Genomic DNA, 12,867 nt, shown 5'->3' with positions numbered 1-12,867 from the left:
TCACAATTGAACTTCTTCCCTGCTGATCTTGGTGCAGTCAGTAACAAACATAGTGAAAGGTTTCACCACAACATTGTGACCATGAAAAAGCAGGGCAACAGGAACCATCAACACTAGTCGACTAGTTTTGGACACTGACATGAGCAGCATCAGATGCTAAGTCCAAACGAAAATTAGTGACAAAACAGCATCATTATGTGATTCAACATGTTAAATTCCATAAAAGTTAATTTAATGTTTCTCCAACTTCCTACATGATACAGCAAATCTGAAATTATCTTTGTGTACAGCTTTAAGTTGTCTATTATAATCCCCAATTTTTTTTTTCAGGAGGCAAACCATATAAATCCATATAACAATTACTGCCGGAAATAGGCCATCTCGGCCCTTCTAGTCTGCATCTTTTGAAAAAAATTGTTGTCGAGTGTCATTAGACTGAAATCTAACAAGAAAATTAAGCTTGGTTTCAAGCAAATACAATACTTTTTATTTGCCAGGAGACAGCAATATTCATAGACTTGTTACCATGCTCGTTGTTTCTGTTCAGCTGCAGAGAGAAAGTTCACCAAATGGCAACTGTCATATATTTACCCTAAAGAATACTCTTACACAATCGGAAATGTGATCACTCTTTATTCTGTTCAAGATGGCGTCTAACTGAACACACATATCGAATGTAACTTATTACATAATGTCACATTCACATCCCACTCTTTCCCCACAAAATAAAATTGTGCTTACTTGTAAATAACTATACAGTTTAACTTTAATAAGTTAGCACTTGTGGATATTGCAGTGAAACTTATGGATCACTTCAACTAATTATTTTAACTGGAAGTACCAAGCAATCAAACTGGAAAATGCATTAAATTGGTGGGGGGGGGGGGGGGGGGAGGAAACACCAAGACTTTCAATCACTGCACGTAGTCTTTGAAATGTGCTGGAGGGCTTTTTTTTTTCTCTTGGATCTTCTCAGGGATGAAGAATAGAGAAAAGGAGTATGAACTTTTGACTTTTCTGGAACAGATAACCTCTAATCGTTGGCTGTCATGACTGGCTCTGCATCCAGTGCATGACTGGGAATCTTACCCCTGTGCAGTCACTAAGGATGGTGTCTCAGTAACCAGTAACAGGGCTATCCATGGGGCAGCAGAGTCAGGTTTTTCCAAGGTTGAACATCAGGGGAATCATCTGAAATTGGCATTAAAATGGGGTACTCTATTGATCTTAACTGGCTTATACGTCATTTCCATATTTTGTCACCCACTAGTACAGAATATGAATATGGACGCTTCTTGAGAAGTACGCCTCTTACCCATGTTTCTTTATGCTCCCTATAATCTCATACCAATACTTGTTCTCCAGTCTCCAGAGATCTTGTTGACTTACATGGGGATATTGACTGCTGAATGTTTGGATGCACCGCACCAAGTCGGGTTCTCAAGTTGGGTCCAAATATTGTTTCTGTCAGCTTGCATTTTGTAGTGGAGTTGTTCTGTATAACAGAAATTCTGCAATTTTATGACTGCATGATGTTTTTAATTAACTCTTTACTTTCATCACCCGTTTAAGAGTCCGAATGAAGTGCTCAGCCTCCCCATTTGTACTTAGATGGTAAGGTGCAGATAATAGGAGTTGCATATCAGAATCAGGATTTATTGTCATAAACATGAAATTCGGTGTTTTGCAGCAGCAAACATAGAGCAAACATACATGTTGTCACCATCTTATGACATTACTATAAAAATAAAATTATAGCAATAATAATGCAGTGTCTTTGGTTCATTGATTATTCAGGAACCTGATTTCCGCAGAGAAGAAGCTGTGCTTGTGCCACTGAATGCTCGTCTTTAGGTTCCTGTACTTTTTTTTCGACGGTAGTAGAGTGAAGAGGCCATGGTCTGGATGGTGGGGGTCTTTGAGAATAGAGGCTGCTTTTTTAAGAGACTGCCTCATGTAGATGTCCCTGATGGAGTGAAGTCTGGTGCCTGTGATGTCACAGGCCAAGTTAACAACCCTCTGGAGTTTATTTTTGTCCTGAGCGTTGGCACCTCCATACCAGGCAGTGATGCAACCAGCCAGAATGCTCTCCATGGTACACCTTACGAGAGTCTTCGGTGACATACCGAACTTCCTCAGACTCTTCATAAAGTGTAGTCACTGGTGAGACTTTTGCGTGATTGCATCAACATGGAGGCTCCAAGACCGATCCTCCGAGAAGATGACATCCAGGAATTTGAAGTTTTTGACCCTCTCCACTACTGCGCCCTTGATGAGGACTGGGTCATATTCTCCTGACTTCCTCCTGAAGTCCACAATCATCTCTTTTGCTGATGTTAAGCTCAAGGTTGTTGTCATTCCACCATTCAACGAGCTGATCCATTTCACTCCTGTACGCTTCCTCATTGCTGTTTGTGATACTTCCATCAACTGTGGTGTCATCGGCAAACTTGTAGATGGCATTGGATTTGTGCTTGGCCACATAGTCATGGGTGTAATAACAAGTAGAGCTGTGGGCTAAGCACGCATCCTTTTGGGTGCGCCTCTGTTGATCAGTGAGGAGGAGACATTGTTTCCAATTCATACTGACTGTGGTCTTCCAATGAGAAAATAAAGGATCCAGTTGCAGAATGGGGTACAGAGGCCAAGAGTTTATAGCTACTTGGCCAGCACTGAGGGAATAATAGTATTGAAGGCTGAGCTGAAGTGAAGAAGAGCACTTTTTAAGGTGATCCAGAGCAGAGTGAAGAGCCAGCGATATTGCATCTGCTGTGCAGCAATTGTGATAATAGGCAAATTGCAGTGGGTCCAGATCTTTGCTTAGTGTAACGGATTGATGTTAATCTTTAATTTAATGTTAATCTATATTTCTTTTATAGAAAAGTCTTAGTAAGGTAAATTATAGAGATAAAATATTGTATCTGTATTCTTAGTAAGTTAGCAGTGGGTTGGTACACAGGTCACAGCAAATTTATAGAGAACCATTGTTTTCTGAGAAGAGTGTTCATTCTCAGAGTCGATGTGACTTGGACAGACAGAGCTAATGGATTTCAAGTGGGTCTTAATTATTCAAGAACTGCTGAGGAAGCCAACTGTTCTTAATCAAAGCCACTTAAGCCTATTGAACAGAGATGAGGTCAAAGGTTTTTATGGTTTTGAAAAAGGAACAGAATTTTGGTAAAAAAAATAAAACTGATGGTTATGTGGTTTCCAATAATTGGGACTCACCTTGGTAATTCACATGATTTGGAGAAATACATTACCAAATTCAAGCATTTTGAGTTTAGTTTTGGAACAGTTCAGCTTGGAGTTCACAGAAGTTAAAACCCTGTGACATAAAGGGGTTGAAACCAGAATTGGTGCTGTTTGTTGTGTGTTACTCCTAGAAGAAAGTAAAAGGAACACAGAATCCATATTAATGAAGACCACCTTGCTGTCTCTTTGGAAAAGAAGACAGAATTCTATTGGGTCTATTTTTATGTTTGGCTATTTTGTTTAACCCTTGTCTGGTTTGTGACCTTCATCATGGTAAAAGATAACCACAGTTGTTTAACCCTTGTCTCGGTTTCTGAATTTATTGTAGAAGAAAATAGTCACTTTTGCTGTCTTTGTGAAGAGGGCAGATTCTTCATGTGGAAAACATTTGTGAGTAAAGAGGCCTATAGGTTTAAAAACACTTTATAATTATTTCTGAACTGAAGACCTTCAAGCAAGACTAAAATGATGCTGAACTTTTAAAGATCGACTTTTCAGAGTGGGAATTTAATCTCACACACACACTTTACATTTGTGCATAGAGGGGTTAAGTTTAGAGTTAAGCAAGTTTAGATCCAAGTAAGAAATTTTACATTATTAATAGTTCAATAAAAACTATTATTATGAATTTGCCATTGTCTGGTTAATTAGTGTATTAATGCTAACAAAAACCCTTTCGTCCCAAACATAATTAAAAGGTTTATTAGTGCGTAACATAAATTATGTGTTAATTCTGGCTATGAATAGTTTCTCGAAGAATTTCATCACAGTAGAAGTTAGCGCTATTGGGCGATAGTCATTGAGGCAGCCCATGCTACTCTTCTTGGGTACCAGGATGACTGATACTCTTTTGAAGCACATTGTTGTTTTGCAGAAACTGCTTGAAAGCGTCTGATAAATATTAAGGTTCATTGTCGGAAACCAGTTCTATGGATAATCCATAACCTGCAAACACACATCATAGTCTCTCAAATTGTCTTTTCCATTGTTGACCGTATTTGCCACACAATCACCCATTTGGAGTGTGCATGAACAATAATCAGAATGTTTTCCCCATAAATGGATCAGTGAAATCAATATGAATTTGATGCCATGGTTGTGATGGCCATTTCCATGGGTTATCTTCTGCTTGTGGTCCTATTGGTTGCATTTGTTGGCCCATGTGGCACTTCTGAACCATCTGTTCAATATCTATGTCAATCGATGGCCACCAGACATGCATGCATGCCAAAGGCTTCATCCAGACCATTCATGAATGATTGGCACGGAACTCTTTTAGAATGGACCTTGCCATTTTTTGGGGATGATTGTTCATGTTCCCCACAACAGGCAACCCTCTTTGATCAAAATTTAGTTTTGCCAAGTATAAAAAGCATTCAAGTCAGGGATAATACTGTCGGTCTTGGGTTACCCAATCAAGGTGAAGTACAAAATCTTCAATATTGTGGCCTCTTTGTTGATAGCCTAAGCTGTAATGGGCAAGTGGTGAAGTTGTTCCTGGTTGACAGCTGTAGCTTCTGCAGTTCAATTAATGTTCCCTTCCATCTGTTTTGGTGCAGGCAGAGGTAAGTGCAATAATGCATCAGCATGGCTGTCCCTGTCTGCAGGGCAATGTTTTAGATCATAATCATATGCCGTGATCTCCTTCACCCATTATTGAATTCTTGCAGCCACTAGCACAGGAATGCCTTTCTTGGGGACTACGATCAAGCTCAGTGGTTTATTGTCCATCACTAAGGTGAACTTCCTACCATGTAGGCATTGATGAAGTCACTTGAGACCAAAGATTATGGCCAGCCCTTCCTTCTCCAGTTGCGCACAGGTTTTGTTCACAGTCTGTCAAAGAGTGAGAAGCATATGCAACTGGTCGCTCTCCCTTTTCTGTGACTTGTAGCAATACCTCATCTAAACCAACAGGTGAAGCATCAGCAGGTCAGGGTTACTTCCTTGTCTGGGCTGTAGCGAATGAGAACATTATCCCTTGAGGTCAGCAGCTTCTTCAAGCGATAAAAGCTTTGTTGGTTTCAGTATTCCAACACCATTTCTGGTCTTTTTTTCAGCAATAGGTTGAGTGGGTTGCACAGCATTGACATGTTGGAGATGTGCTTTCAATAATGGTTAACCAAACCCAAAAACCATTGCAACTCAGCTTGATTCGATGGGTAGGGTGAACTGTGAACAGCTTCATTGCCAGCTCTATCCATTCTGATTCTTTCACAATCAATCATAAGTCCCAAATACGTTATTGAGGGTACCATAAATGCACACTTGTCTTGACACAGTCAGACTTTAGCTCGTTCTAGCTGGGCCAGGACCATTTCCAAGTTTGTTAGATGCTTTGTATCGTCATGACTCCTGACAACCCATCATCTAGGTAACATCTAACATTCAGTCCTTGCAATAATTTGTCCATAACAGCTTAAAACATTGCTGGGGATGATGATATTCCATCCAGCATCCTGGTATAAGTAAACAATCCTAGATGAGTGTTGAGAGCAACATACTTCCTCGAGTCTGGATCCAATTCAACTTGTTGATAGGCTTGTGATAAGTCTAATTTTGTGAACTTTTTCACACCATTCGGAGCTTGAAATAATTCCTCTGCTCTCAGAAATGGATGTCCGTGGACTTTCAGGGCTTATAATCACCACAAATTCGTGTTTCGCCACTGGATTTTCTAACCAGTACAACAGTCACTGTATTTAAGTTTTTCGATTATTCCTTCACTTTCTAATCAGATGAGATCAATCTCAATTCTTTTTTTTTAAATAACAAAAGGTACCAATCTTGGCTTAAAAAACTTAGGTTGGCTTCCGGTTTCAATTGCAATTTGACCTGGACTCCCTCAATTTTTCCAAGGTTTTTCACAAACACTGTCTGGTACTTCTGAAGCACCTGTTGCAGCTTTGTTCTTTTTTTTTAAATTATCAACAGTTTGTACTTTCTTCACTGCACCAATTTCCTTCCAATCAAATTAGATGTGTGACAACCAATCCCTTCCAAACAAGGTGGGATCTTTTGCATCTACTAAGTAGAGAGGTAGTCCTTTCTTTGTCTGTCCCTTATACTCGATGTCCAATTCACATTTCCCCAGCACTTTAACTTTCTCTCCTGTAACTGTCTTTAACACCATGTCAGACCGTTTCATTTTAAGTTTGGGCAGTAGCTTGTCTTTCAGTTCTTTCGGTATTAGTAGCCCCTTTTAAATTGCAGCACCTAGGTAGCCCTCCTGGGACTCGGGTGCGATTACTGGTGCAAAGGTTTTAAATTGCAGGGGTATCGACCCATTAAATTGCCCCGGCAACGACACGTCACGCACGCACTCACTGGAAACACTGCCGGATGTTCAGATGCTGGCTGCCAGGTGACACACACATCCAAGCGCTGACAGCACCGGAATAAGTGGGCCAGCCATTTTTCAGTTCAAATAGACTGTGGATACGACCTAGGTAAGTTTAACTAGGTTCCATGTCTATGTATGAGGTAGGTCAGGGACCCAGTTGGGTTCCAACAGGGATGATCAGGTCTAATCCTTTCTAACTGCTGCGTAACTGGGGCACTAACCAGGCAAATTGCTGGTTAACCCCTATTTTACACGGTAGTTTGAAATGGCCCTACTGACACAGCTGCCCCTGTTCCATCTGGTCAGGTTCATTGTTAACTTTAATACAAACAATAATTGTTTTTTATACTTAATTTTTTTTTATTTTTCTTCGCCAGTGACCCTCTTTCTCTCTCTTTTCTTTCTGTCTCGGACACTTTGACTTGATGTGTCCCACACTGTCACAAAAATAACAGCCTTTTTTTGTCATAACAGTTGTCAGGGCTGTGGTCATTTCTCCCACAGCCAAAACATTCTCATCGGTCCATTTTCTTCACTGCACGCTCACTATGTATAAAATTGGTTTGATGATTGGTCATTTTGAAACTCAAGGTGGATTTAATGTCCAAGTTTTTTGTGATCAACAACCATTGTTGGGCATGGCAGTCAGCCAAACTGATCACCAATGTGTCTCCTAAGGCCTCGTCTAAAAAATTTCACAACTACTTGTGTCCGACAAATTGCGCAATCAGCAAAATATTAGATCACTGTTTTTTCCAACCTTTTGCTTTCTGGTAGAGAATTTGTATCTTTTTGTGATCACTATTGGCTTTGGGGACAGATCGTCTCTGAAAAGGTCACATCATTCTTATAAGACTTGGTATGTGGTTTTACTGGTGCCAATAGAGTTTTGATCAGACTGTATGTTCTGCTCCCCACCTCACTCAAAAACAATGCCTGTTTTTAATTGAAAGTCTCAGTATCTCTCACATCATGGGCAATGCAGTACATCTCGAACCTATCTACATAATCATTTCAGTCTTCATTTTCTCTATATTCCCCAAAGTTTCTTTCTGCCATTTTCACTCTTTAATATTCAGTAACAAAGTATATCCACTATCCAAGTCATGTTTAATCTCACTCTTTCATTGTCTTTATCACAAATTTTTTGACTGCTGACAAACGTGCTTTTGCCCTGTTGCTGTTTTTGCCACATAAAACTATCACCTCTGACATCCTCTTTACACAAAATCCTGTAGATTCCGTCATCCGGAGTGTAGAATTTTTTTGTTTTTATCCTCGTGGCCAATTCTGTCGAGTATTTACCCTAAAGAATAGTCTCACACAGTATGAATTGGGATCAGCCTTTATTCTGTTCAAGATGGCGTCTAACTGAACATGTATATCGAATGCAAGTTATTACATGACATCACGTGGACATGCACATTCCCATAACAGCAATCATCATAATCCTTGCTTCTGTAGATGGTGCCCTCTATGAGGAGACTATCTGGTCCAAGGTAATTAATCAGAATATCTGGGCAAATTCTTGCCAAATTAAGGTGAGTGTTCAAAGTAACTGACTGAAATTCCAGATTTAAATTAGTGGAGGCATGAAAGAAAATCTCCTACATTATTTTCAATTATACTTTGTGACAAGTGTTTATGGAAAGGAAGTTCAAATTGACACAGAACTTCACAGTACCATTTTTAAAAATCTACGACATGGGAAAACTACTAGATCACCTCTTAGGAGAGCTTTCTTATTCTGAGATGAAATTGGCCTGCTTCTGATAATTTAAATCACATGTTCTTCCACATTATATGCCCACAGGCTCCATTCAAGTGCAGAAAAGTTTCAGCATACTTCACTCCTCAGTTCACAAGTTGCAAAAATGCACGGGACCACAGCATTAAACAAGGGCAAAACTGATAATACTATTTACTCCTGCTATTACTAAACATGTTTTTTTTATTTACAAATGTGAAACCATTAGAATTATTGCTTTCAAAAAACTGGTGGTCCTGTCTACAAGCATTCTTTCAATAAGTTTAGAAATGATAAAGGAAAAGTATGTTGGTTGTGATTTTGTTTCTTTTTTTAATTTGGAAGTGTCATTTCAAAATTAAAAGTTTAAATAAATAAAACTTGCCTTTTTAACTTTACACTTAGATTGATACAATTCCTTGTCAATCTTTGAAGTCAAAACAAGTTTGGCTCTGTTTCACTTTGTTGAATCCATAAAAAAATAGAGAAAGTACCTGTTGTCATTGTTGATAGGTTAGTCGAAGTTAGACAGTGGCTTTAAATTGTCCACAACCGTGTTCATGAATTTAGACAGCTTTGGCTTAGTGAAAGCAAAATTTTGGGAAGTACAGAATGCTTCAAAGAGAATTCTTTGTGATAGCAGCACAAAATGCAATTGTTGTCATGCTGTTGATTAAATTCTGTAAGATGATATACTTTCATTTACAGGAGAAGTAAATAACAAGTCTGATTTCCTTGCCACAAAAAATTGATTATCAACAGCAGGAAAACAAATTTAGTGGAATCACATTAAGTGTAGACAATCCAGTTGGAACCTTGGGACAATGCATATTCACAAGATGCATGTAATTTATTTGGTAAAGCAGCATTAAACTGCATAATAAGACACTCAAAGTCTCTGCAATTTCAGATGAAATAAGTACAACCTAATAATGTTTTTGAAACAGCACAAGCTTGCTGAGAGTCTCAATGGACCATCCAAGAAGATGCAATTTCATTAGTTACACCATATACTGTGTTTGAAATATGTGTTCCAGCAGTTTAACATCCAACTACTGCCTTATGGAAAACTAATTACTGAATCACTAAGAGCTCCATAATATCCTGCATTAAGTATCACGCATCATACATAATGCATGTATAACAGCCTCTGCACTCTGATTACAGAACACTGTCATTAAGTGAGGAAATTAAAGATGTGAATAATTCACCGAGTGAGCACATTTGTCAGGGCTGTGTTGTGAAATTAGAAATTCTAATGGGTGCTGCAATTTTCTTACTCAGTTGGCACAAAGAACAATTTTAGGATGCATTGTAAAAATTAAAGATAATTGCCTTATTTCTAAGGATGTCCACAATTCCTATTTTTCATAGGTTTCATTAAAAATGCAATCAGCTTATTCTTTTAAAACAATGGTGATCAAAATAATTCTACTTTGCATCATATAATGAATCAATTTATGATCATCACATGAATGGTACAGGAAGGTAAACAATAGATGTATTTTAGATCATGTTACATGGTATATATATATAGATACATTATATAGATAAAGGGTCACTTATTGCCAATAAATTAGAAGGCATGTACTGCTTGTTCTTAAATTAACAAACATTTAGTTATTTTAAATAGCAAGAAATAAACACGTTTATTTTTAGTTCAATGGTGGTTGTTGGCAAAAAAAAATCCATCACCTAACGACCCTGATCCCCAAGGCTTTTCATAAATGCACTGAAAAAAAATCAATCATTGCAAATCTAAATAAGGCCTTAAATATATATTAGGTCACACAGTACCTCTTACCTCAGTTCCACACAACGTTGAGATTTATTTCTGCGGATTTTCTCTAAAGCCCAGAGACAGGGACAGAGTCCACTTGACCGCACATAAAAACAGCATCTTCACCAAATGCTCCCAGCTGTCAGATAAAATATTATCAATACTAACAAAAATATATCCCCCTCTGGAGCACTCTCTCTCTCATTCCCCGTCTCAAATCTTTCCTTCGGCGACATGAACCGAGAAAAAGACACACACACACACACGGAATGTTGCTGTTGCTCATTGTAAATCTGAAAAAGTCCCGGCTGATGTCCTCAAATCACTGGACAGGGGGGGGGGGGGGGGGGGGGATACACTGTCGACATTGCAGAAAAAGGTGAAAGATTCTTTCACTGTTGGTTGAGAGAAGCTGCATCAGATTTCCCCTTCTCTGTGTCTCAGCATGTTTGTTCTATATGAGGAGGGGAAATGCAGACACAATAAGAGAGAGGGATGTCAGTACTGATAAATCTGCATATGGAAATACGGGTTGTCCTGGGTGCAATTTTATTTAACTGCGATGTTCTGGGTTTTTTTTTAATTAGACAAGCACACACAGACACAGAGCAAGAAAGCAGCAGCCAGCATCAATCTCAGGCGGAGTCGCACCAAGTCATCGCACTTACATTTTAGTCGCACATTTTTGTTTTGGTTTCAGCGAGAGAGAGAGAGAGAAAGAAATTACGTGGAAAGAACGTTTCTCTCTCTCTATTAACTCACCACCCCAACTGTCTTTGAAAACATTGGTGACTGGACAGCGACACAACAACAAAAGTTGAGGTTCGCATTGACATATGAATTATTGGATATAATTTGCAAAATATGAAATACATGGTTTAATGTGCATAGAGTATTAGTTGAAAGGCTTTACCTTTTAATTAAATGACACCAAACGCATTATCGAATTGCACTTTTATTTTGGCTTCCAAGTTGGTCTTCATTAGGCAGGATTTATTTTATTTCAGGCGATTGATGGTAAAGCATTTCACTCCGCAACGCAGAGCTTGGTACGTGAACATTTGTTTTAAAAAAAGGTGGTCTGCTTAAAACAAGGAACATTTTTATGAAACCCGTGCACAATAAAAATTAGATGTCATTTCATGAATGATGATTAAACAAACACTTCAATGAGTTTGCTGCTGAGATTATTTGGGATTTTCCCTTTAGGGATCACGCGGCAAAAGCAATGTGGAAATGGAAAGCATTCAAACTCGGGAAAGGAACATTTTACTAAAGATCCACTGTGTCTAAATGTTTAAAAACGAGTCTGTCCATTTGTCTCTTTCTCTGAGTCACCATCCCTTTTTTTGGTTCGGTTTGCGACTGGACTGGTTTGTTGCAGACGATCCCTAACCTCAAGCCAATCAAAAAGCCTCTGTGTTCGCGGACCAAACTCCTTGACCAATCAACTGCTGGGAGGCGGTCGGCAGTGCGCATGCGGAGTGAAAAGGTCACTGAAGCGCGGGAAGCGGGAAAAAGGAATTGGCGGAAAGAAAGGAGGCAGAGCGCAGAGGTATGGACTATCTGCCCTGGAGTGAATATGTTCAGATGGGGTGACCTTCGAGTTACTGTCGTTATGGATAGGGCTGGTTATCATGGTTGCTTGATGCTGCAGAGTCATGTAAGCAGGGACTAGGGTAGGGAAAACATCAGATAAACCGGAATTGAGGATGGTCGTGGAGGAGCTGCTGTCACCAATCCTCACTCATCTCGGTATTGGAGAAGGTCCTTCAAGACAGGCTGATCCTGAAGGCTCCAATGCATGGGATTGATAGTTTGGATTAGGAAGACAGGCGAGAGGGGTGCAAGGCTTGTGACCACCCTGGGGTGTTGGGCTGGGGTTGGATGATAAAGTGCGAGGGTGGTTAGTGAGTTGACAGATAGCAGAAGGTTGGAGCTGCGGGCACGGTAGAGAAATATCAGAGGTCAACGCATCACATCAGAGATCAACACGTCACTCCAAAGAGCAGATACAGGTTTGGGCAGAGAAATGACAAATGGAGTTCAATCTAGACAAGTGGGAGATGTTGCTCTTTGGAAGGGGTTGTAAGGGGAACTTGACCAGTTAATGGCAGTTTCAAGCATGGATGTTGAGATGGATCTGGGGATTCAGGTCCACAGAAGGATTGTGGCATGCTTGGCTTTATTTATCAGGGCGTTGAATATAAAAGTAAGGAAGTTGTGTTGCAGTTATTATAAAACTTTTGTTTGGCGTATTGTGTGTAATTCTGGTCATCCCATTAAAAAGGAAGGATGTGGAGTTTTCAGAAAAGGTATAGAAGAGATTGGTCAGGATGATGATTGGATTTAAGGTAATGAATTATAAGAACAGGTTGGACAAACTTAAGTGGTTTCCTCTGAAGTGTTGGAGATCAAGTAAAAGTTTATAAATGGTAAAAATGTTGCATACTCGAGTTCATATGGGGGGGGAGAGGGGGAGAAACGAAATGTGTGTTTAAAGAAGATGAGTGGGGAAATTAAATAGGTTTCCAGAAGTAGTGGAAGCACATGTAATAGTAGTGTTTAACAGGCATTAGGATAGAATATGCAGGAAATAGAGGGATATGTATCGTGTACAAGCAGTAGAGGTGTGGTTTAATTTGGGTGATGTGTTCAGTGCAGACACGTTACTGTGCTATGCTGTTATATGTTCTATGATTGTGGCATGCTGGACAAGATGTCTTGAATCTAATTGAAGAA

The sequence above is a fragment of the Narcine bancroftii genome, chromosome 6 (genome assembly GCF_036971445.1).
Source record: "Narcine bancroftii isolate sNarBan1 chromosome 6, sNarBan1.hap1, whole genome shotgun sequence".
Lineage (NCBI taxonomy): Eukaryota > Metazoa > Chordata > Chondrichthyes > Torpediniformes > Narcinidae > Narcine > Narcine bancroftii.
This window is presented reverse-complemented; position numbering follows the sequence as displayed.